The sequence below is a fragment of the Moschus berezovskii genome, chromosome 12 (genome assembly GCF_049115385.1).
Source record: "Moschus berezovskii isolate FMDL1 chromosome 12, NW_MosBer_1.0, whole genome shotgun sequence".
Taxonomy (NCBI): domain Eukaryota; kingdom Metazoa; phylum Chordata; class Mammalia; order Artiodactyla; family Moschidae; genus Moschus; species Moschus berezovskii.
In genome coordinates, this window is record NC_142471.1 from 20,094,544 (window position 1) to 20,121,229 (window position 26,686).

At 42.4% G+C, this 26,686-nt stretch overlaps 1 pseudogene; it reads left to right on the forward strand.

Moving 5' to 3' along the window:
- Window positions 1-5,072: 5,072 nt before the first annotated feature.
- LOC129555193 (small ubiquitin-related modifier 2 pseudogene) lies at window positions 5,073-11,961 on the forward strand (annotated as a pseudogene).
- Window positions 11,962-26,686: the final 14,725 nt, after the last annotated feature.

The following is a 26,686-nucleotide window of genomic DNA, read 5'->3' on the forward strand; positions in this document are numbered from 1 at the left end:
CGACTATTTTTGTCCGGTTTGCAGGCGTTGCAGCACTGCAGAAGGCAACACTGCCCCCCTCGGCCGTCCGCCAACTGAGGGCGCAGGCCACCAGCTTCACCCGCGGCCATAAAAACCTTTCAAGTCCCCCTTATTATTCCAGGCACATTCCAAGAGAGTTGAGTCACAGGGTTCACTTGGCTTTTCTCCTGCTCTGAACTTCTTGTACCAGGTGGAATACGACATCCAACTTCGGAAATGGAATCCATAACCGGTCAAAGAGCGCTTTAGGGCAAACCCCAAACCCAAGCCTACTGTAACTCCTTCCGCACCTGGGGTTCGCTGGCTGTGCACCTGGCGTCCCATGGCCAGAGCAGGATCGTGTGGTCAATACATCAGGGTTTTTCTTTAGGGAATCCCATGCTGCTGGGGCTGCTAAGTCGCTTTGTCGTGTCCGATTCTGTGTGACCCCATAGACGGCAGCCCACCAGGCTCCTCTGTCCACGGGGGAATCCCATAGAGCTGCTCTATTTTCCCCGCCGGTTTGAGAATCTCCGAAGGCTGCACGGCCGAGGGGCGGGGGCTGGGTTGGAAACTTTTCCTTTGGGCAGTACTTTTCGCGAGAGTTTGGAGGCCTAGGCGGGGAGCCCAGGGGGCTGAGGTTCCGCCGGCTTTTAAGTCAGCGCCGAGGGAAAGCTCCCAGCCCCTCCCACGCGTCCGCCCAGACTCGCCGGCCGCCAGGCCCGAGCGGCCCGCGGTGGGCGAGTGCGCACCTCTGGCCGCCCAGACGCCACATCTGGGACGTTAACTCCAGCACCCAGATGTTCAAAGCGCTGGGGTATCCAAAAGGCGGGGCTACCGCGGCCGCTGCTCCTCCCTGTGGCCCAGACAACCGGGGTCCAGACTCGGGAGACGCCCCCGGCACGGGAGGGCAGGGCGGGCCGCGGAGGTTGGAGCCTGCTGGGGCGGCTGAGGCCGCAGGCCGGGCTCACGGCACCGGAGCCACGCGGCGGGGCCGGCGGAGGGGTGCTGATATGATGGAGGCAGGCTGCATTTGGGCCGCGGAGGACGGCCAGCGCGCGGGGAGGTGGGCGAGGGCTTGCTGGGACCGCGCCAGGGCCCCGCCCCGCCACCGAGTCGGCCCCACCGCGTGGGATTTTCCAGCCCCAGGCCCCGGGAGGCGGCGGCGGAGGCAGGGGCCGGCGGGCGCGCTTCCTGCGGGAGGGGCGCGCTGACCGTGCGGGGACTGAGGGCGGGGTTCCCCTCCTTCTTGCCTCGGGTCCAACGCTAAGACGCAGGCGTTTTCTCCTGCGGAGCGACTAGCCGCTACCTCCCCTGCACCCTCCCGGGACGGAGAGAGGCGTCATCGCCGGTGAGGCTAGCCAGGAAGATTGCTCCTCTTCCGCTCTCCCCTCGCCCACCCCTACCCAGGAGAGGGAGGAGCTACACGTCCCTCTATTAACAGAGTGTTTCTAAAACCAGGGCTTGGGACTAGTCCGCTGCGTGCCGGCGGCTGAGCCTGTCTTGGTTTGTTTGCGCGCAGGAGTTTTGACGTTTCGCTAAGCAACGGTGTTTGCCAAGGAGTCCGGGCTGTTTCAGAGAGCTTGCGTCTGTTGGATGCTCCAGTTAGAACAAATCGTTTCCATTGATTTATTTAACCAAGGCGAGGGCAGGCCGTGTTCTTTTTTAAAAATTGTCCTTCATCCAGGTTGTCCTTACATTTTGATCTATGGGTGTCATAACACCCCAGGTCGTTGCGTAAATGTTTTGTGACAATTTTTAAAACCAGAGGAGGAAATATCCTAAAGGGAAAAAATAAAATCACGACCTACAGGAAAATTATTTTAAAAGATGTTGGTCCTTTTCCATCTGTCATCCTCAGTCATTACTGCAGCTGCTGCTGCTGCTGCAAAGTCGCTTCAGTCGTGTCCGACTCTGTGCGACCCCATAGAGGGCAGCCCACCAGACTCCCCCATCCCTGGGATTCTCCAGGCAAGAACACTGGAGTGGGTTGCCATTTCCTTCTCCAATGCGTGAAAGTGAAAAGTGAAAGTGAGGTCGCTCAGTCGTGTCCGACTGAGTGACCCCATGGACTGCAGCCTACCACGCTCCTCCATCCATGGGATTTTCTAGGCAAGAGTACTGGAGTGGCTTGCCATTGCCTTCTCCGCAAATGAAATACAAGGAACCCCAAAACCTAAGGCATGATTTAGGAACCTCCACTGGCAGAAGCAGTTAGCTGAGAGGAATCCTCACTGCACACACACCCTGGGGGTGCGTGGCCCCATCCTCGCGGTGTGCCCCAGGGAAGCGCTTGGCACACCAGTCTCTACCAAAATAATATGTCCATTCGCAACCTTCAACCTGAGGCGAATCTCCCTCCCCCTATTTCGAGCAAAGTACGAAAACAGGTCTTCTGGTCCTACCTTAGTCACCAGCTGAAACTGAGTCAGCTCTAGCGTTTCCTTTCCCAAGAATTGCTGACTGAGAATAAACAAAAGCATACAGAATATTAAGTGCTCAGGATACAGTGCTCTTCCATTGCTTTGTGGCAAGTTACTTTCCCTTATGGGCTTCCCTGATGGCTCAGCCGGTGAGGAATCCTGTAATACAGGAGACAGGGGTTCAATCCCTGTGTGGGGAAGAAAGCCGAGAGGAGGAAATGGCAACCCATTGCAATATTCCTACTTGAACAATCCGGGCTACAGTCCATAGGGTCGCAAAGAGTCGGACACAACTAAAGTGACTTAATTACCCATGCGCACTACCTCTAGGTGCCTGGTGCCTCAGTTTCTCCATTCCTAAAATGTCACCTGTGTCTATGGTATAGAGCTGGTGTAAAGATTTAGGGTTAATGAGATAGTGCAAATCAAGTGCTTAACACAAAGCGCAACGCATAGGAAAAACTCCATCGTAACTATTATTAGTGTTAATGCAAATAGGCTCTGTAGTTAGGCAATGGCAGTTGGATCGCTCCTTCGGTTAGTTTTTCCACAACCTGCAAAAAAAGGCAGATTTTTTTTTTCTCTGACCTTGACTGACCTGACTTTGCAGCAGAGGACGGAACTGGAACAGAAGGTGACCGTGATTCTGACTGGATGAGAGAAGTGTGCCCTCTTGTGGGCCTCCTGTTATGTTACCAGGGACGTCCCCCAAGAGAGGAGGAGGATGGTGGCCCTTGTGGTCAGGGCTCTAATGCCACTTTCCCTCAAAATGTCTCCCATGCAGTTTTCTGTCATCAACTTCCTTGAGAAATATTTTCCGAATAATAATGCAGCTCTGCTCTCTTCCCATCGCCCTAGATTCCTCTCCTTCACCCTCCACATCCATCTGTCAGCGGCTCCTGTCAGCCCTAATTTATAGATGTGGATACATCACCAACCCTATACCTTCTTACTACCTCCTACACTAGCAACAGTCCAGATATTATTTCTTGGCAAACCTACTGCAGTAATCTCCTAATTACTCTCCCCACTTCCACTGCTTCACCCTACATTTCATTTTCACACACGAGCCAGTCCTTTTAAAGTAAAAATGAAATATGCTCACCCTCCTCCTGCTCAAAATCCTCTAATTGTCTTCCATCACACTTGGAATAAAACCACACACCTAGCAATGGCCCATGTGATTTGGCTCTTGTCTGATTCTCTTCCCTCATTCTCTGTCACTTTCTTTTTGTTCATTCCCTCTCCAATTCCTCAAAAAATGTCAGACCTGCTTCTGTTTCAAGATGTTTGCATTTACTGTTTCCACAGTCTTCAACCCCAAATCTTATCGTGGCTTTTCTCTTTACCTCATTCAAGTGTCTGCTCACATGTCACCTAATAAAAGACTGCTTGATTATCCCATCTAATATAGATGCAACATAGTCATAATTCTTCTCTAACCAATTACCCTGGTTTATTTTCCTTCATATCTCTTACCAAATCTTGTAAATGTTTGCCTGTTTACTTGATTGTTGTTTGTGTTATCTCCAGAGTGTATGATGCATGCAAATAGGGACTTGGTTGATGCTGTTCATAATATAGTCAGATAATCTCCAATCTAAAACAGTATGTCTTATAAAAGGCACCTAATAAAGCACTTGTTAAATGGATGAATAAAAAGAGTCTCATACCTGGAACAGCAGGGAGGCAATCAAGTGTCCGTCAATTAGTATAAGCCTAAAAATGTTGCATGCTTCCCTAACTTCATGACTATTCCCCAGTAGCTCCTGCTCCAGGATGAAACCTAACTAAGCGGACGTTAAACCTATATGCGTATAAATATGTGAATCAAACTATACTCACCCGGTGGAGGAGAGATGGAGAGAGAGAGAAAAAAAAAAAAACATGTAAATAGTGTGGTTAATTCTGTTTACCATTTAACTCAGCAAGTGCATGTACTGAAATAAACATGAGATGGAAGACATGAATCTGTACTCTCAGTTTCTCTGTGCTCCTCATCATATGATCAATGTGCTGTGCTGGATATTTAAGGGCTTCCCTGATAGCTCAGTTGATAAAGAATCCACCTGCAATGCGAAGACCCCTATTCAATTCCTGAATCCGGAAGATCTGCTGGAGAAGGGATAGGCTACTCACTCCAGTATTCTTGGGCTTCCCTTGTGGCTCAGGTGGTAAAGAATCTGCCTGTAATGCAGGAGACCTGGGTTCAATCCCTGCGTTGTGAAGATCCCCTGGAGAAGGGAAAGGCTACTCACTCCAGTATTCTGGCCTGGAGAATTCCCTGGAGAAGGGAAAGGCTACTCACTCCAGTATTCTGGCCTTGAACTGTACAGTCCATGTCTCAAAGAGTTGGACACTACTGAGCCACTTTCACTTTTTAGATATTTAAAGATAGGCTGATTGTCTGAACTGCATGGCCCTCAAATGCACGGCAGCTGGGAAAAGAGTTTGAATCCACCACAGTAGTGTGTGTCCTTGGGCAAATCACTTACCGTTTTGGCGCCTCAGTTTCCTCATCTGTGAAAAGGTCTAGTGATACTGCCTCCTGAATAGGATTGTTATAGGAATTAAATAAATAATATTTGTAAATTCTTAGAGCAGTGCTTGGAATCTAGTTAGCTATATATGAATTTTTTTTAAGCAAACATGTCAAATGTTTGTACTTGATTTTCTCATTTCTCAATAACTTTATAAGATATCACTCTACTCTGATTAGTTCTGGAGTTTTCATTATGGTTTTAGGCCAGTAATTTTCATTTTAGCACCAAGCACAGTAATTTTTTTACAGCCATTTCTACGCTAGCATTTATGCTTAGCTATAAATTCCAATTAGGCCTAAATATACCAAACTTTACAAAAAAGAAATTGTACCTTCAGGGGGTCACTCATTCTATTATAGTTGAATAAAAGATGTTCCTTACTTTTTAGTTTTTTAAGCTTTTCTTGGCCAGCTTTTCTATAACATAATATTGTTATTTGGGAATTGAGTGTCAGTCAACTTTACAGAAAAACAAATACCAGTGCTTTTCCTAAATGTGTGTGCCAAGTCATCCCTGAACCAGGGAAACTGGGCCAGATAATCTAGAAGGCTTTTTAGCTCTGTTTTTCTGTGGTTTGCATGAAAATAGCTCAGAAATAAGAGGTTTAGGACTTAGCGTATGTTAACTGTGCCTGGTTGCTTTGTGAATCATGGACAACAGAGATGTTTTAAACTCTACTGTATTATTTGGAACAGACTAGATTCAGATTCAACAAGAAGAAAATCTGTTTGAATTGAAGACAGTATGTCAATACATTTTCAGGTTCAACATTTTGCCAGTCTTTCCAAGGCCTCATTCACACATATCTGCATCAAGGCCTCTTAAGAAAGAACTGGGGACTTCCCTGGTGGTCCAGTGGCTAAGACTCAACACTCCCAATGCAGGGGACCCAGGTTTCATTCCTCAGCAGGAAACTTTATCCCACATGCTGCAACTAAAGTTCAAATGCTACAACTAAAAAAAAAAAAATATATATATATATATAATATCCATATAATTATATATATTATATACATATAATTACATACATATACATATATATCCTGCATGTTGCAAGGAAGATTGAAGATCATGAGGGTCGTAACTAAGACCAGCAAAACAAATAAGTAAATATTATTTTTTAAAAAACATGAACTGGAAACCCCTCCTGCCAATGTTTGTTAAAATCTCCTTGAGATTATATATGATACATTACATTAATAAACATGCCTCCTATAGTCTATACCTTAGTTATAGTACCATCATTTATATATTCATTCCTTCAATAAATAGTGACTGAAGGCTTAACATTCAGAAAACAAAGATCATGGCATCTGGTCCCATCACTTCATGGGAAATAGATGGAAAAACAATGGAAACAGTGTCAGACTTTATTTTTTGGGGCTCCAAATTCACTGCGGATGCTGATTGCAGCCATGAAATTAAAAGACGCTTACTCCTTGGAAGGAAAGTTATGACCAACCTAGATAGAATTTTAAAAAGCAGAGACATTACTTTGCCAACAAAGGTCCATCTAGTCAAGGCTATGGTTTTTCCAGTGGTCATGTATGGATGTGAGAGTTGGACTGTGAAGAAAGCTGATCACCGAAGAATTGATGCTTTTGAACTGTGATGTTGGAGAAGACTCTTGAGAGTCCCTTGGACTGCAAAGAGATCCAACCAGTCCATTCTAAAGGAGATCAATCCTCGGTGTTCATTGGGAGAACTGATGCTAAAGCTGAAACTGCAATACTTTGGCCACCTCATGCGACGAATTGACTCACTGGAAAAGACTCTGATGATGGGAAAGGTTGGGGGCAGGAGGAGAAGGGGACGACAGAGAATGAGATGGCTGGATGGCATCACCGACTCTGTGGACATGAGTTTGAGTGAACTCCGGGAGTTGGTGATGGACAGGGAGGCCTGGTGTGCTGTGATTCATGAGGTCGCGGAGAGTCGGACACGACTGAGCGACTGAACTGAACTGAACTGAACTGACTGAAGGCTTAATATATACTAGGAATTGTGCTAGGGCTGGCCACTTGATTATCCAAGTTAGAAATCTAGGAATTAACTTAAATACACTCCTGACCCTTGCTCCCAACATATTAGACCAGCCACCAAACTTGTGTCAATCAGTTCAGTTCAGTCGCTCAGTCGTGTCCGACTCTCTGCGACCTCATGAATCACAGCACGCCAGGCCTCCCTGTCCATCACCAACTCCCGGAGTTCATTCAAACTCATGTCCATCGAGCTGGTGATGCCATCCATCCATCTCATTCTCTGTCATCCCCATCTCCTCCCACCCCCAATCCCTCCCAGTATCAGAGTCTTTTCCAGTGAGTCAACTCGTCGCATGAGGTGGCCAAAGTATTGCAGTTTCAGTTTTAGCATCAGTCCTTCCAATGAACACCCAGGATTGATCTCCTCTAGAATGGACTGGTTGGATCTCCTTGCAGTCCAAAGGACTCTCAAGAGTCTTCTCCAGCACCACAGTTCAAAAGCATCATTTCTTCGGCGATCAGCTTTCTTCACAGTCCAACTCTCACATCCATACATGACCACGGGAAAAACCATTGCCTTGACTAGATGGACCTTGGTTGGCAAAGTAATGTCTCTGCTTTTTAATATGCTATCTAGGTTGGTCATAACTTTCCTTCCAAGGAGTAAGTGTCTTTTAATTTCATGGCTGCAATCAGCATCCGCAGTGATTTTGGAGCCCAAAAAATAAAGTCTGACACTGTTTCCACTGTTTCCCCATCTATTTCCCATGAAGTGATGGGACCAGATGCCATGATCTTTGTTTTCTGAATGTTGAGCTTCAAGCCAACCTTTTCACTCTCCTCTTTCACTTTCATCAAGAGGCTTTTGAGTTCCTCTTCACTTTCTGCCATAAGGGTGGTGTCATCTGCATATCTGAGGTTATTGATCTTTCTCCCAGCAATCTTGATTCCAGCTTGTGCTTCTTCCAGCCCAGCGTTCCTCATGATGTACTCCGCATATAAGTTAAATAAGCAGGGTGACAATATACAGCCTTGACGTACTCCTTTTCCTATTTGGAACCAGTCTGTTGTTCCATGTCCAGTTCTACTACCCTCTAAATATCTCTTGAATTTTTGTTCACCTCTCCATTCACTTCCGCTGTCATGATGTTGGTAAAGCCCGGCTAAGCCCAGTTACTGTAGAAAGCAGAGCATAAGGTATTCTAGCGAGGAAGAACCAGCCCTGCATGGTGGAGTAAGGGGGAAGAAGGACTGAGGCAAGGAAAGCTGTGACTTGGTGTGATGCACTGTATTACCACACGGGTTACTATTGTATAATGACACCACCAAAAATAACTCAGCAGGCATGGGACTTCTCCACCAGAGAGAGAGAGGAGGGGAGTGTACCTGCTGCCATGTCTCCTGGCTCCATATGCCATTAGTGAATGTTTACTTCTCAGAGAACTAGCCACCCCCCAGTTTCTGGGCTGTATCATCTGACCATGTGGTGGCTTGTAGGAGGGCAGATCCCACGCCCAAGGTGTGATACTTCATCCAATTTCAAAAGTAGAGCAGCAATTTGGCACAGATGAGGCTCTTATCAGATAGAGAGAAGAGACAAAGGATTTGAGAAGGAACACAATGTTTGTGTTTTCATATAAGGGAAGACTTCAGCATTTTTACTTCAAATTCTTGTAACTGCCTACTGAGTAGACTTTGCACCTGTCACTTCTTCCCTTCTAATTCATTCTTCATGCAGTACCTAGACTCATCTTCCAGATCCAAATCTTTCATCAGCTCTCCCCAGTTTATAGCATGGCATGTCAGTTCCACTGTATCCCCTGGCTTATTTATCAGTTTTCTTATTAAAGACAATTTTACCAAAAGAATCAGACAGTCCTCTCAAGCTTTCGTTAGCATTTATTGGGGTTTTTTTTCCTGACTCAAAAATTAAAACGCTGATTTTGGAAAAATAAAAGTCTGAAAAAGGAAATAAAAATCAATTACCTTTAAGGAGAAAACTTCTGTTAACATTTTGTCTGGCCATGTTTTTTCTTTGCATATATATGCATTTTTTAAACTCTCAGGCATATATTAAATAAAGTTATACTTCAATAACTACTACATTGAAGTTTATATTCAACCAAAAATATATGTCAAGACCACTCAAATTGTTCAACTTTACAGCAATTTTTCATTTCTTTGTTTTATTGTCCTGTTATTTAAATATGCTTTGAAAATGTATATTTACATTTCAGAAATAGAGCACATTTAAAAAGCTCTCTGGGGAAAAAAAACTCTCTGTAAACATACCTTCTTTTCAATATATTTTCCTGCTTTGTTTTGAATAAAATAGCTTAATAGTAAATAATAAATAGATTAATCTAAAAATCATAATGCAACTAACTATTAACATTTGTTCTGCTACACTGGGAAAGATAATTTAAGGCAATTATAATATGCTGCTTTCCACATCATGGCCTAAAACTTTATACAAAATTTGCCCTAAGTGTTGACTCACTGGAAAAGACCCTGATGCTGGGAGGGATTGGGGGCAGGAGGAGACGGGGACAACAGAGGATGAGATGGCTGGGTGGGTGGCATCACCGACTCGATGCACATGAGTTTGGGAGAACTCCGGGAGTTGGTGATGGACAGGGAGGCCTGGCATGCTGCGATTCATGGGGTCGCAGGGAGTAGGACACGACTAAGAGACTGAACTGAACTGAACTGAAGGACTTAACAAAAAATTATTTTATGATTCTGTTGTGTGTGCTCATTCTCTCAGTCGTGTCCAACACTTCGCGATCCCATGGACTGTAGCCCACCAGGCTCCTCTGTCCGTGGGATTTTTCAGACAAGGATATGGGAGCAGATTGTCATTCCCATCTCCAGGGAATCTTCATGATTGAGCCTCTGTCTCCTCCTTGGCAGGTGGATTCTTTACCACTGAGCCACCTGTGAAGCCCTTTATGATTCCATAAATACCAATATAACATTTTAACTTTTTTATCAATAAATTGGTATATTAAAATCACAAATTACTGTTTTTTCCTAACTGGTCAAATATGGACTGTCCATAGCAGCTGATGAAAGTGCTGTGTGTTTTTTTTTTTAAATCACTGTCAAGCCTAGATTTTGAAAGCAATAGCAAAGAAAGTTAATCTTTAAAAATCATTAAGCTTTATTAAAACTGTATCAGCATATTCACACACACAAAAAATTACTAAATAGTGAATGCTTGTGTAATTTATTTAAGTTTTAAATTCTAAAGTTTAAGAAACTAAAAATCAAATTGAATCCATATTAGTATGAAAACCCTGTATGAGGTTTATTATAGCAACAAAAACAACAGCATCCTAACTTTTCTGAAACTTATTTTAAACCATCACTTCAACTGGATAAAGCTTTTAAAATGCAAGTTACATCACACAAAAATGATCTTAGAAAAGTGTAGTTATAATTTTCAATAGTGGGACATTTAACTATTTAGTCTTTATTTAATGACAGAAGTCTTTGTTCCTTGAAAACATATTAATATATTTATAAATGAAAGACATCTCTCGTCTAATCATTTGTTAGAGAACCACTCATGTTTCATTAGATAAGCATTAGATTATTTTACTTCATTCAATTAGAAAAAAAAATCTGTATGTTGGCCATGTTTCATTTCACACATGATATTATTTTCTTAGCCTTCAATTTAAGGGTTTAAATTATAGAAAGCAAAGTATAATATTCTCAACTAATATTCCAATTATATTAAAATGACTCAAACTGTAAGTAATCATTTTTAAAATCTGTTTTCAAAAGTATATTAAAACAAAACAATCTCATTCACATTTTTAGTTACAAAAGCAGATTAAAAATTTTCCCCTGCTCTTAGAAACAGAGTTCTGATGTACATAATGAATCTAAGTCAGCATTCACAAAGGCTACCTGAAATTCTATCATCTTTCACCCCAATGTCAGGTTAACCATACTTATACAGAAACAATTCAAAATTAGAGTTTACAATGGAAGTGTCAACAAGTCATAACTTAGATATCGCCAATGTTGAGTTCTTTTATACTGTTTCACATCGAATACAACAGATGGCAATACACAACAGACAGAATTTCCAGAAAACTAAAGTTATCAGAGCTATAAATAAGCAATGCATTATATACTGGAACACAGCAAGGCCAAAGCATTAATGCTATTAAAAAGGGAATAGGATGTGAAACAAAGGTCTCTAAAATATAAAACATAAGCAGATCACAAACCAAAACATGTCACTTTGCATTTATTTATAAATCTATGTTTTGATAATTATTTTTATAAAGAAAACATTTATTTCTACACTGTGTCAGGCAGTAATTCTTTTTTTCTGCCTCCCTGAATACAGCGCACTCTTCAAACCCTTTTCCTGACTGGCATTATCACATCAAGCTTTCTTGCTGTCGCCTCCTTCTGCCGCTCCCAGGGCGGCCTGTGTGCTGGTTCCCTGCAGACCTGGCACCGCCTTTGTGAAGTGGCTGCTGAGGAGACTCCAGCGCTCGCTGTGGCGGACGAAAAGGAAGGAGTCAAGACTGAGAACAGCGATCGTATTAATTTGAGGATGGTTCTGTGGTGCAGTTTAAGATTAAGAGGCTTACACCTCTCAGTAAACTAAGGAAGGCCTATTGTGAAAGACAGGGTTTGTCAATGAGGCAGATCAGATTCCGATTTGACAGGCAGCCAGTCAATGAGACAGACACACCTGTACAGTTGGAGAAGGAAGATGAAGATACAATTGATGTATTCCAGCCGCAGACAAGAGGTGTCTACTAAAAAGGGAACCTGCTACTTTACTCCAGAACTCTGTTCCTCCAGACCAAGAAGACATTCTCAAATAGAAAACTACAATTTGGTTCCACCACATACTGACTACTACGGTGTAGTTTCTCTATTCTTTCATTTTCCCCTTGCCCGTTCCTTTATTGTACATAAAGTGACTGGTGTATGTGCACAAGCATATTGCATTTTTTAAAAATCTAAATTGCTAGTGGTGTTTTGATCGACATCAAATGGATATGGGTTGGAGAAAATTACTGATTCTGTGAAAATACCCTCTTTTCGCCACTAGTGGCATGCTCATCAGCCCTTATTTTTATATTCCAGTAAGTTATTTTGCTCTCATTGCTTAACAAAAAAAGAACAACATAAAAATTCTTGCATACCTTGTTCAATTGGTGAATTTTAATGTTATTTATCATTGTAAAACCAAGGACAATTTTATAACTTTTTTGTATGCAGCTGTTACTTTTCTGTACTTTTTGTACATAGCTGTTACATGTAGGCTGATCTATTTTTCAGTTCAGTTCAGTCGCTCAGTCGTGTCCGACTCTTAGCGACCCTATGAACCACAGCACGCCAGGCCTCCCTGTCCATCACCAACTCCCGGAGTTCATTCAAACTCACGTCCATCGAGTCGGTGATGCCATCCAACCACCTCATTCTCTGTTGTCCCCTTCTCCTCCTACCCCCAATCGCTCCCAGCATTAGAGTCTCCAGTGAGTCAACTCGTCACATGAGGTGGCCAAAGTATTGGAGTTTCAATTTTAGCATAAGTCCTTCCAATGAACACCCAGGATTGATCTCCTCTAGAATGGACTGGTTGGATCTCTTTGCAGTCCAAGGGACTCTCAAGAGTCTTCTCCAGCACCACAGTTCAAAAGCATCATTTCTTCGGCGATCAGCTTTCTTCACAGTCCAACTCTCACATCCATACATGACCACGGGAAAAACCATAGCCTTGACTAGATGGACCTTGGTTGGCAATGTCTCTGCTTTTTAATATGCTATCTAGGCTGGTCATAACTTTCCTTCCAAGGAGTAAGCGTCTTTTAATTTCATGGCTGCAATCAGCATCCGCAGTGATTAAGTAGGGATAAATGGCTTCCCTTGTGACTAGGCTGGTAAAGAATTCACCTACGATGCGGGAGACCTGGGTTCGATTCCTGGGTTGGGAAGATCTCCTGGAGAAGGGAAAGGCTACCCTCTGCAGTATTCTGGCCTGGAGAATTCCATCGACTGTATAGTCCCTGGGGTTGCAAAGAGTTAGTCACGGCCCAGCAACTTCCACTTAAATTACTCTAAAAGAAATGAATCCTAGATAGTTTTCCATTCAAGTGTCTTGTTGTTTAAATAAGCTTCTTGTTTAAAATGAAAGAAACAAAAAAGATTTCTCCTTAAAAAACATTTAGCAGGCTCCTGAGTTCCTTCTTCCTCTGCCTAACTCAGGGCTTCTGCTAGCCTGTTTCTATCCTCAGGGGCCTGTCCTCCTATGGATGAAGCGGTGGGGGAGTAGCTTCTGTGTTGCCTGTTTACCACCAGCCACAGTCAGGCCTTGAGGGATGCAGCTCTTTCTGCTAATGCTTCTAAGGCATACAAAATGAATGGAGTTCAACCTTAATTTTCTCTTAGTGTAAGAGAAGTCTTACACTTCTTGCTGCCTATTCCCAAAGGAGGCAGCCACAAAACCCACTGTTCTCAGTCTAGCCTGAATCTATCTGGATATTTCTATCACCTCCACACACAGACTCCACTCCAAAAGGGGTAGATTGTGGGCACCTGCCTCCAACTTCCTTCTCCTAATCCCTCCTTTCATCTCCCCTCCCTAAACTGAAGCTTTCCCTAAACTTCCCTTTTGGACTGTAAGGCTCTGCTCTTACATCATGTCTTACTTCTGTGCAAGGTGACCTTTGCCCTTTCTCTTCCCTGGGGCCACAATGATAGATTGGCTCAAAGGAACACAATTTATGGGAGGAATAAAAAAAAATACACATCAGTTCAGCATGTTCTAGATAATCCTCATTATGCTATGGTAAATGTTATCCAACATTGCTGATAGCTATACAGTTTTCAAAGCACTTTCTTATCTGTTATCTCATTACCGTCATGTTACAACAGGATGGTTGGGTTCCCAGAAAACAGACTCTGAGACAGAAATTTACATGCAGGAAGTTTCTGGGGGCGAGGGCTCTCAGGAACAGCATCGGCAGGGGATTGAAGGAAACAAAACTGGGCAGATAAAGAGGTTGGACTGTGATGCATGGAACAGAGGGCTTGGACAGTCTCACACAGAGCTCTGGAGTTGGGATAACACTTCATATTTTTACCAAATTGAGGCAAGAGGGCCTGTCCTTTACAGTCCTGAAATTACAGTCATTGCATATGAACTGCTTCCTGGGAAGAGGATGTGACCTTGGGTAGGGCAGCTGCTTTTAGCTACAAGCAATTCTCTAGAGGGACTAAGAAGAGAAGTGTTAGCCAACGAGCCCCAGGCGGCTGGAGAATGAGTGCTGCAGCCCTGAAGCAGGGCTTGGGGAATCATCAGGGCATCCACTGTATTTTACCAAAAGTGAACCTGCTTCCCGCCCCTTCTCCATATTTTTTGCATGGGAACCTGGAACACTGGGAGCATAACAAGATCCAGTTCTCAGAGCCAATGAGTAACTTGCTGTGTTAGTGGCTCAGTCATGCTCAACTTTTTGTGACACCATGGATTGTAGCCCACCAGGCTCCGCTGTCCATGGAATTCTCCATGGATACTGACTGAGTTGAATTCCAGTATCTTGCTGGTTGAGTTCCATTTCCTTCTCCAGGGGATCTTCCTGACTCAGAAATCGAACCCCTGTCTCCTGCATTATAGGCAGATTCTTTACCGTCTGAGCCACAAAGAAAGACCAGTGAGTAACTGACATATTTTATTTGGCCTGCAAAATAATTCTATCAGGTATATCTTGTTAACCTCCCTTTTGCTGACTCTCTGTGCACCAATGCCAAACAAAAATATGGAGACAGAGTTATGGAGAAGAAGGATAGGCTGACTTTATTTCTTTGCCAGGCAAAGGGGGAACACAGTAGGCTAGAGCCTCAGGAACTATGCCCCCCGCCCCACTCCTGGGGAGGGTGCATGTGTGTGTGTGTGTGCGTGCATGTACACTCATGGACACACTCAGTTGCATCTGACTCTTTGCAACCCCATGGGCTCTAGCTCACGAGGGTCCTCTGTCCATGGGATTCTCCAGGTAAGAATACTGGAGTGGGTTGCCATTCCCTTCTCCAGGGGCTCTTCCCAACTGAGGGATCAAGTCTGTGTCTCCTGCACTGTAGGTGATATCTTTACTACTGGGCCACCTGGGAAGCCCACCCCTGGGGAATAGGGATAGGATATGTAGTCAAGCCTTCTTATACTGTTCATAAGGTTCCAGATGAACACAGAACTTCCAGATGTACAAGCTGGATTTAGAAAAGGCAGAGGAACCAGAGATCAAATTGTCAATATTCATTGGATCATAGAGAAAGCAAGGGAATTCCAGAAAAACATCTACTTCTGCTTCACTGACTACGCTAAACCCTTTCACAAAAACTGGAAAATTCTTTAAGTGATGGGAATACCTAACCACCTTACCTGCCTCCTGAGAAATCTGTATACAGGTCAAGAAGAAACAGTTAGAACCAGACATGAAGCAAAGGACTAGTTCCAAATTGAGAAAGGAGCACAACAAGGCTGTATACTGTCACCATGTTTATTTAACTTCTGTGAAGAGTACATTATGTGAAATGCTGGGCTGGATGAAGCAGAAGCTGGAATCAAGACTGCTGGGAGAAATACCAACAACCTCAGATCTGCAGAAGATACCACTCTAATGGCAGGAAGTGAAGAAGAACTAAAGAGCTTCTTGATGAGGGTGATAGAGGAGAATGAAAAACTGGCTTAAAACTCAACATTCAAAAAACTAAAATCATGACATCAGGTTCCATCACTTCATGGCAAATAGAAGGGGATAAAGTGGAAGCAGTGACAGATTTTATTTTCTTGGGCTCCAAATTTGTGTAGACTGTAACAGCACCCAGGGAATTAAAAGATGCTTGCTCCTTGGAAGAAAAGCTATGATCAACCTAGACAGCCAATTAAAAAGCAGAGATATTACTTTGCCAACAAAGATCCATGTAGTCAAAGCTATGGTTTTTCCAATAGACATGTATGGATATGAGAGTTGGACCATAAAGAAAGCTGAACACTGAAAAATTGATGCTTTCGAACTGCGGGTTAGAGAAGACTCTGGAGAGTCCCTTGGACTGCAAGGGGATCAATCCAGTCAATCCTAAAGGAAATCAGTCCTAAATACTCTTTGGAAGGACTGATGCTGAAGCTGAAACTCCCAATTATTTTGGCTACCTGATGTGAAGGACTGACTCACTGGAAAAGACCCTGATGCTGGGAAAGACTGAAGGCAGGAGGAGAAGGGGATGACAGAGGATGAGATGGCTGGATGGCATCACCAACTCAATGGACATGAGTTTGAGCAAACTCCGGGAGATGGTGAAGGACAGGAAGGCCTGGTGTGCTGCAGTCCATGGGATCTCAAAGAGTCAGATACAACTCAGTGACTGAACAACAACAAATGGTTTTTCCAGTAGTCATGTACAGATGGACCATAAAGAGGGTTGAGTACTGAAAAATTGGTGCTTTAGAACTGTGGTGCTGGAGAAGACTCCTGAAAGTACTTGGGACTGCAAGGAGATCAAACAAGTCAATCGTAAAGGAAATCATTGAATATTGGAAGGACGGATGCTGAAGCTGAAGCTCCTATATTACAGCCACCTGATGCAAACAGCTGACTCAGGGAAAAGACCCTGATGCTGAGAAAGATTGAAGGCAAAAGGAGAAGAAGGCGGCAGAGGATGAAATGGTTAGATAGCATCACTGACTCAATGGACATGAATTTGAATAAATTCCTAGAGATAGTGAAGTCTGCAGTCCATGGGTTGCAGAGTTGGACACCACTCAGTGACTGAACAACAGCTATGTGTAGTCAGGCAGGCTATGTGATAAGTATCAAGGCAGTAACAGTCCTACATTCTTCTTTCTTGGCAATTTCAAAAGGGTGGGGTTGCTGACAAGATTAAGTGTGTTCAGAGTCTCAGTGGGTCTGTCTCCTAATCTTTTTTCTTTTTTATTATTTATTTATTTGGCTGTATCAGGTCTTAGTTGTAGGCATATGGGATATTTAGTTGTGCGATGTGGGATCTACTTCCTTGACCAGGGATCAAGCCTGGCCCCCCATGAATTGAGAGCAGAGTCTTAGCTGCCGGATCTCCAGGAAGTCGCCAGTCTCCTAATTTTGATCAGCTTCTCTGGTCCCTTTAATCTTCTCTCAGGCTGTTCTAACCTTGATTAGCAACTGTTCCAACCTCCTTTTTGGAACTCAGGGAAGATCAGGGAGGCCAGAGTCTTGCCTACAAGAAATGGCAGACAAAAGTTGCCACCATGCCCGGGGGCCCCACAAGGCCCCACTCAGCATCATGCTTATGTACAAGGCCACTGAGATTCAGAAGTTTAAATGATTCCTTCAAGTATTCAAGGCCAGCAAATCATAGAACAAAAATCCAGATCATCTAACTCCATGTCTGTGCTTTCTGTATCTCACATACTGACTTGGTCATGCCAAATTTGCTGGGGATAAAGTAATTTTAGAACTGGAAGAGACTTCAGAAAGCAGTCTGACCCACTCATTTCTCAGAGAGGTAAAGTAATTTTGGTAAATAGTTCAAGGAAATGAGCTAGTAAATAACCTCTTTGGGCCTCAGTTTTCTTATCTGTTAAATGCAATAAGCTGCCCACTTAAAACTGAGTGATTTTAAGATTCAAATAAGATAATGGATGAAAAAGAAACTAGAAACTGATTTAAATGGTACCGAAGTGTCAGTGTTTAGCCATTTAAACACTATGTTATGGGTAAGAAGGGACACCCAGCTATTAACAGCAGAGCCAGGGCAGTACAGCAGAGTGTAATATTTTAAGTTTGGGGTATGTTTGCACAGAAAATGAGTTTATGATTTAATAAATTCTGCTAGTTCAGATTCCTGTTAAAGCTGGACAAGTCTCCGGGGGGGGGGAAAAAAAAAAGCAAAACTACTTTCTGGCAGGTTTTAATTAGAAGGGACATCCTAGGAGGTATTTACTGTGAGTAATTCTGATCGATATTCAGAATTCAAAATTGCATAACTTCCTATTCTCAGATAAATAAAATAGCACAGCTTAGTTTGCTTTGGTGTAAAGGAAACAACAAAGTTCCTTCCTCTTAACTTTGGAACTGTTTGTGACATAAAAACAAAAGATCTAAAATATTTTTGTGCTTTGTTGTGTTATGCAGGCTAAGTTCCTAAAACACCACAATTAAACAAATTTAGGTTATTCTTTATCCACAAACAATCACAGCTTCTGTTGTATTGGTTCTTAGTGTGGAGCTTAGAATTTAAGAGTTTGTGAGTTGATTGTTTTTTTCTCTTCTGGAAAAGTTACAGGTGAATTAATTTTCCATGTTTTTAACATCACAAAATAGGAAGTTCTAGTCATAAGGGTGCTCATAACAACAATAACAACTCTATTTTTTTAAAGGACAAAATGGATGTTATCTATTACTACATAACAAGTCACTCCAAAACTTAAAACAATAGTTGTGTATTGTCTTTCACAGTTTCTCTATGTCAGGGATTCTTAAACAGTTTGGACGTGTGGGTCTGGCCTGCCACATCTCTCAAGAGGTTGTAGTGGGATGTCAGCTGAAGTCTTGATAAGGCTTGACTGAGGATGCAGGACCCACTTCCAAATGGCTGGTAAGGTGGTGCTTGTTGGTGGTGGGAGGCCTCATTTCCTTTCCCGGTAAACTCTCCAGGGTCATGTAAGTGTTCTCAGAGTATGAAAACTGGCTCCTCCAGAGTGAGAAACCCAAGAGAACAAAGTGGAAGCTTCAATGCCATCATGACCTAGCTTTAGAAATCACTCATCTTTGCCTCCTGGTAACGTGGATCAGCCCTCAGCCCTGATTCAGTGTGGGAGGAAACTACCCAAAGACGTAAATTCAAGGAGGTGAGGCCCATTAGAGACGATCTTGGAGAAGTTGCTAGCTGATGTGTGAATTCCAGTCATTTACGTTGTCATAAATCAAACATGGGCAGTGAGAGAGGTCTGACAGCTCTCTTCACCTTTCTCCAGAGGAAAAGAAATGCCATGATAGTTCAAAGAGATTTGACATGGAAAATCCAAATCCTCCAAGGCTGTTTACACCAAGAGTTTCAGTCAGAGAGAGCTAAATGATCCATCAGGGGCTTCCCAGATGGCCAAGGTAGGAGACACAAGAGACGAGGGTTCGATCCCTGAGTAGGAAATGGCAACCAACTCCAGTATTCTTGCCTGAAAAATTCCATGGACAGAGGAGCCTGGCGGGCTATAGTCCAGGGGGTCACAACAGAGTTTGAGTGACTGAGCACACACCTCACGCACACACAAAGGACTCATCTGGTTGCTTTCTCCACCTTCTGAAATGGAGCTGATCCACCCTCAGAATTCCAAGCCAAGGGTTAAAACGGTTGTATGATTTAAAGGCATGTAGGCTCAGCCAGCAAAGGGAAATATCAACTGTGGTGTCTATACTCAAGCACTCATGTATGAGAAAAGGTTCTCTCTTATCTGATAGCTCAACTCTGCTAGAGCCATCTTACCATCTGTACCTCTTACGTCAAAAGCGTTGAGTGGGTGCTGAGAGGACTACATGCTCAGAATACCTGACTCCCCAGACCCAAATTCCAACTCTAATCTCCAGTTGGAAGGCAAACAGGTATCTTGAATATGTCATGTCTGAAACAGAGCTCATTATTTCCACCCCTCAAATACTCAGATCCTATATTCTCCTCTTAATAAATGCTACCCCACCATCACCATCCACTCAGCAGGTCAGGCAAATAACCTAAAGAATGTCCTTGGATCCTCCTTTTCCTCAATCCCTAAATCCAATTCTTCAGTACATTTTACGAGTTCTTCTCCAAAATCTATCTCAAATCCTTCCACTCTTTTCCATCTCCACCACCATCATCACCATGAGCACTACAGCTCTAAACAAAGTCATCTCTGCTGGAACGAAACATGTGCATTCTAACTGGGGCCCTCACCCTCACTCTTGGGGTCTTCTTCTTTCCATTTGCCACTCTCCCAATAGTGTGGTATGCTGGGAAGCCATCAGTCAGCACCATGTCACTGAGCAGCTGATGTCTGAGATCAGAGAGAGCCTGCCTCCTTCCCAGTTTTAACCGTAGAGCTCTCAAAGATGTACCACCAGCATCTACATCATCTTTTTCCTTGTACTCTCACTTAGACTTGGAAATGGACATATAGTCTCATTCTGTTTAGTTAGGATCACTGTAAGGAAAACCAGTGATCTTGGAGCACTGAAGTAGGTTTAATTATATTTCAGTCAGTCAGTTCAGTCGCTCAGTCATGTCCGACTCACATTGCAATATTCATCTTAGTTTTTATTGTGGGGTTTGGTGAGAAGTCATGTATGGATATGTTTTGCAGGGCATTAACCTTTTAAACAAACTAAGCTCTATCCCCAGGGGATAGAAACCACTGGTAGAGTGAGGGGTGTGAGTCAGGGTGGGAGTCAATCTGTAACATTAAAAAAAAGAAAGACAGCTTTGAGTGTGTATGACAAATAAAAAAACCACATGAAAATGATGGTAAATCTAGACTTTACATCAAACATAAACATGAGTTCTTTAAAGAAAAAGATTTAAGGACATGTGACTTTATGCTTATTGTTTTGGGGGCTGCAGGGTCAGAGGGTCATCTTGACAAAGAAGACAGTCACATGAGTCATGGAAAATCCAACAAATATGTCCACATTACAGAGAAAATGACATGTATAGTAACTGAACTGCTGCTGCTGCATCACTTCAGTCATGTCCAACTCTGTGGGACCCGATGAACTGCAGCCCACCAGGCTCTTCTGTCCTTGGGATTCTCCAGGCAAGAATACTGGAGTGGGTTGACATGCCCTCCTCCAGGGGATCTTCCCATCTCAGAGGTAAAACCTGTGTTTCTTATGTCTCCTATATTGGCAGGAGACATTTAGCCTCTATACCACTAGCCTCTTTACCACTAGGTTCTTTACCACTATGAGCCTGGGAAGCCTCATAGTAACTGAGAAAGGAACTTAAAAGCTTCTGGTGAAATATAAATTTTTCAGGCCTTTCTTATCTCACTCTTTATTTGGAGTTCAAAGAAGATATTGATGGTTGAATTATCTCTCAAGGGATTATACATACAATTAGAGGTTATAGTTTTCTTATAACTAAAAATATGAGGAAGATTATTTATAAACAGAAAAAGCCTGAAGCTAGGACCAGCTCTTTTGACCATATTAATAATGAAACTTCCCTTGGGTGGAATAAATGTAAACCAAACTTATACTAAATGAGTCATTGGAATGCTCTTACATTTTTCCTTACAAATTTTGAATTTTCCTGTGTGAGTGTTATGAAAGGCCATTAATGTTGTTACCAAAGACTTATCCAAAGCAGAGTATGATTCAGGGTTGCTGAAAATAATTTTTTTTTTTCTGTTTATGGTCCTTATTTATCCATTGATCTAAGTAAGATGTATAGCATAGTTTACTTTTAAACTCTCCTTTAAATTTTAAACTTTTACTTTTAAACTCTCCTTTAAATTCAGTGTGTATTCTGCTATTACAAAATGAAGGGATGATTATCTACCATAAACCCATAATGATGCCATGCTTCAATGATGCCAATCCCCAAAGCTAAATCAACATCAGAGATCTTCCATCCTAGTTCAAAGCACTGTGAATATTATCTAGAACTACTTCCAGATATATTTTAAAATTCTAAAACAAAAAAGAGACTTCTTAAGTAATTCAACTTTACTTTAATCTTGGAGCTCTTTAACACTTAAAAAAATTTTTTTTTGGTTGCACTAGATCTTCATTACTGCGTGTGGGCTTTCTTTAGTTGCTTTGAGTGGGGGCTATTCTTTAGCTGCGGTGCACAGACTTCTCATTGCGGTGGCTTCTCTTGTTGCAGCATGTGAGCTCTAGAGCTAGAGGGCTTCAATAGTTGTGGTACATGACCTTAGATGCCCCATGCATGTGGGATCTTAGTTCCTGGACCAGGAATTGAACCCATGTTCCCTGCATTGGCAGGCAGATTCTTAACCACTGGACCACCAGGGAAGTCTCAAGAGAGTATTTACTCAAGTAAATATTATAATAACACTATTTGAACTTGTAAAAAATTTGGGCATCACAGAGCCATGAGGTGAAAGGGCTGGAGCCCTGTTTATTGCTTTTTGGCCTTGGTTGATTCAACTGGGAGATTTAAAAGAAGCCCCAAAGACTCAGAAGGCTAGGTTTCTGCCAGTCCTAGACAACTTTCTGCTGCTTTCCCACTGGGTGCCCTATATATATATTACAACACACTGACCACCTCTAAGTTTCATTTTGTCTTTTCAAAGTGGAAACGATACCACCAGCCTCCCACAGTTGCTCTGAGACTTAAGCAAACTAATGAATGTGAAAGCACACCATACTGTGCAAATATAAGGCATCATTAAACTCTTCATGTGAAGATGGGGTAGGTGCTGCCTGTTAAATAAAATATATCACTGTATTTAAAAATCAAATACATTCTCGAAAATGTTTTTTCAGTCTTTAAACTTTAGGTTGAGTATTTAGATAGATGACCTCTTTTTGAAGAATTATAAAAGGAAAATGGGGGTGGGCAGTGTCCCAGAGGGAGGACATATATGTATACACACAGCTGATTCACTTCATTGAACAGCAGAAACTAACACAACATTGTAAAGCAATTATACTCAAATTAAAAAATGGAAAAAAAAGGAAAGCATAATCAAAAATTCAAGGAAAAGAGGCATCTTAGGACAGACTAATTTATTAGAGACCATAAAGAATCTTGAGTCTCAAAATGGAAATCAAAGAAGTGTCTGAGCATTACGTGAATTGGTACATCTTGAAATGTCTTATTAGATGGAAGGAAAAGTGAAAACCATATCTGATTTTTAGGAGCTTTGACATTATGTTTATACTTTGATTATTTTGGAATTATGATTTGGGTAGGACAGTCTGAACACTGTCAATGTTTTCCTCAGCAATGCAGGCAACAAATCACCTTGACTTAATATATGTAAAAAGAGAGCTCTACCCCAGGACTGGGCGGCCACTCTTCCAGGTGTTTTTTGCTCTCTGTAGCTTTTGTTTTACCTCATCCAGTACAATACTTCTCTTAGGTGTGAGCCATGTCATTGCAGACCAGTCCAAGCCAGTTTTTTTATTTCTCCCTCTCAATGTACTTTCCTCTCATTCCAGCACTGTTTCACATGTGTGTGGTGTGTTATTATAGGTGTGGTTTATGCAGACAACATATACTGGTAAAGATCATCAAAGGATCCATGTCCCCAGCCTTGCATTTGCTCAGAAGATTGGCTGATGAATGTCAATGCATATATTTTAAGTTAAAATGCTTAATGTATGTATCTTTTCAAAACTTGACCTCTTGCTTCAAATGACTTTTTAAATTCATTTTTTTGGTCATGCTGTACAACATGTTGAATCTTAGTTCCCCAACTAGGGATTGAACCTGAATCCAGTCTTAACCACTGGACCACTAGGGAAGCCCCCAAATTATTTTTTTGTTGTTAACTATGGAGATCAGTCCTGGGTGTTCATTGGAAGGACTGATGCTAAAGCTGAAACTCCAATATTTTGGCCACCTCATGCGAAGAGTTGACCCACTGGAAAAGACTCTGATACTGGGAAGGATTGGGGGCGGGAGGAGAAGGGGATGACAGAGAATGAGATGGCTGGATGGCATCACCAACTCGTTGGACATGAGTTTGAGTGAACTCCAGGAGTTGGTGATGGACAGGGAGGCCTGGCGTGCTGCGATTCATGGGGTCACAAAGAGTCGGACACGACTGAGCGATTGAACTGAACTGAACTGAACTGATGCAACTACCAGTCCCAATTGTGTCAAAAAAAGAAGGCTGCTGTGTGTTTCCCCAGGGGCCAAATCTAGGATTGATAATCTCAGTCATAGAGAGATAGATGCTGAGTCCATATAGATAAGGAATTTCTAATGGTCCAAACTGTCCAAAAAATGCTTTGTTGGTTGAGAATCCTGAGAGTGGAAGGGTTTCATCAGTGGCTGAAACAATGTTTCTTAATACATGTTCATAATCCTCTCACCTGTTCATTGACCTATTCATCAAAAAACATATTAAGCACCCATTACATGCTCAATATCTGTTTGATACAGTAGGGTATTCCCTGGTGAGATCCCCAAGGAAATACAGCTTAACTTAGAGGACTCCAGGTTGGACGATAAAGGAGATGGGATAAAGAGAAGCTGAACACAATAACTTGATTTTCTACTCAGAGTGTAAAGGTCTATTTGAGGGCTTATTGGAAATGCAAACTTTCATGCCCCACTTTAATCAAAATCTTCATTTTAACAAGATCTCAGGGTGATCTTTGTTTGAAAAACACTGTTCTAGGTTTCTTTCTAACTCTGAGATGATATGTTTCTGTGACTCTACAGCCTTCTATGCCAGTAATGAAAGATTTTTGGAAGAGTGATATCATAACGTTTGGAGCCATGGCGTGGCTTTCTGATATGGCAACATGCTTTAATGATGTCACCTCAGTCTACATGTTCATTTCCAGGTCAGTCTATAAAAGACCTAGGTCAAAATGCCTTTATCCTAGATCGGTCTAGTGGAAGCATCTGTACCACATCTCTCTTCTCCTTGGAGAAGGCAATGGCAACCCACTCCAGTACTCTTGCCTGGAAAATCCCATGGACAGAGGAGCCTGGTAGGCTGCAGTCCATGGGCTCACGAAGAGTCAGACAGGACTGAGAGTTTTCACTTTCACGCATTGGAGAAGAAAATGGCAACCCACTCCAGTGTTCTTGCCTGGAGAATCCCAGGGACGGGGAAGCCTGGTGGGCTGCCATCTATGGGGTTGCACAGAGTCGGACACGACTGAAGCGACTTAGCAGCAGCAGCAGCAGCATCGGCCTGACTTTGGGATTCCACATGTTGTTAAGGATTAAATCAAGTGAAGAAAGAAATCTTATTTACATGTGATTCATACTAATGTTGATAATGCTCTGATATTTTACACTTAGATTTTTCTTAGTAAAAGATGGAATCAATGGGACTTCCTTGGTGGTCCGGTGGCTAAGACTCTGAGCTCTCAGTGCAGGGGGCCTGGGTTTGATCCCTGGTCAGGGAACAAGATCCCTTATGCTGCAACTGAGACTAAGCACAGTCAAAAATATAAATTTTTTTTCTTAAAAAATATGAAATCAAGTATATGAATGCACACAATAAACATACCTCAGGAAGTGTCATCTTCTGCTAAACACCTCTCATCTGTCATCAGAAAAAAAATTCACATGCCTTCCATGGCCAACAGCTCTAAAAGTGACATACCTCAACCATTCCTCAACTCTCATGCCATTGTCTCCCTTACGTCTTCATGCTGTTCATGTGCCCTTCTGTCAGTTACTAGAGCTTTATTCTGCATTAGGATCTTTGAGTGTGTAGTTCTCTCTGCATAAATCTTTTCCTGGGTTTCAGTGAGACTTGCTGTTCATCCCTTGGGTTTCAGTTCAGGTATTATGTTTTCAAAAGGTACTTCCCCAATTCCCTCTCCTGCAGAAGGACCCCCATTATTCCCTCTCACAGTCCAAAAGTACTTTCTTTGCTGTACTTCATTAATAATCTCTGTTTTTGTTAGGTTTTTGACTTGTTTATTGTCCCTTTCCCCCTACTGGTTTGGGAGGTCTGTGAGGGCAGAGACCCTATATTACTCTTCATAGCATAGTGCAGCTCATAGTAGGCTTTCAATCAATATTTGTTAAATGAATTAGTGAATACAGTAAAGTTACTTTTTTTTTTTTTGCTGTGCTGGGTCATCCATGTGGCATGCAGGCTTCTCTATTTTGTGGCGCTCCATGACCTGTGGGATACTAGTTTCCTGACCAGGGATCGTACCTTTGTCTCCTGCATTGGAAGGCAAATTCTTAATCACCAGACCACCAAGGAAGTCCCCAAAAGTCACTGTTCTATTTTAAAGTTTCATCTGCCTCAAATGAAGTTGTAGGCAATTATAAACACTTGCAGAAAAATGTCACAAACACAAAATAGAATAGCTTCAAACTTTGATCACAAAAGTAAGGTAATTATGAAAGATTAATATGATGAATTTTCTTTTTTAGGTTGGAATATCTCTTTTGTCATCTGTAACCTTGATATTACTCCAGCTATGTTATAGTGTAATTTTTTCTGTAAGTAAATGACATCATTTTAATCCAATTTTTAAAATTCTTTAAATCTCTGACAGTGCCATTAATCAAACACAAAGCCTATAAAATAAGCCTGGAGTTGTTTTGTCCTTTGCTGATTTCCTGATTGTAATGCTCACCCTTGGCCCATGAGCACACTCATTTGGCAGAAAATCAGTTTATTTGATGGGTAAGAGCATCAGAATATTGCTTTTTCTTGGTTAAACCAATTCTCCTTCTGCAGAGATACAGTATAAATGGAGCTGATATGTCAAATACATCCGTAGATACTATTTCTCTGAATTCTTCAAATGCTGCCTAGTTCATCTCTGAAAAATAGAGTGGGTAACATGGAGGAGACAAATGTCAAATACAGAGTCAATGAGTTGATCATCCTAGTACATCCCTTGGCTGGGAGGGCTCATCTTTCCCTTCCTCTTCACTAAGTTATACATTTTTTGAGGATTAAGATGTTGTCCTCTTCCATGGCAATGTTGCACACATACATGCTGACTGCCTGATTGATTTATAATATTAATAATTATGTGGCCTTCCCTGGTGGTCC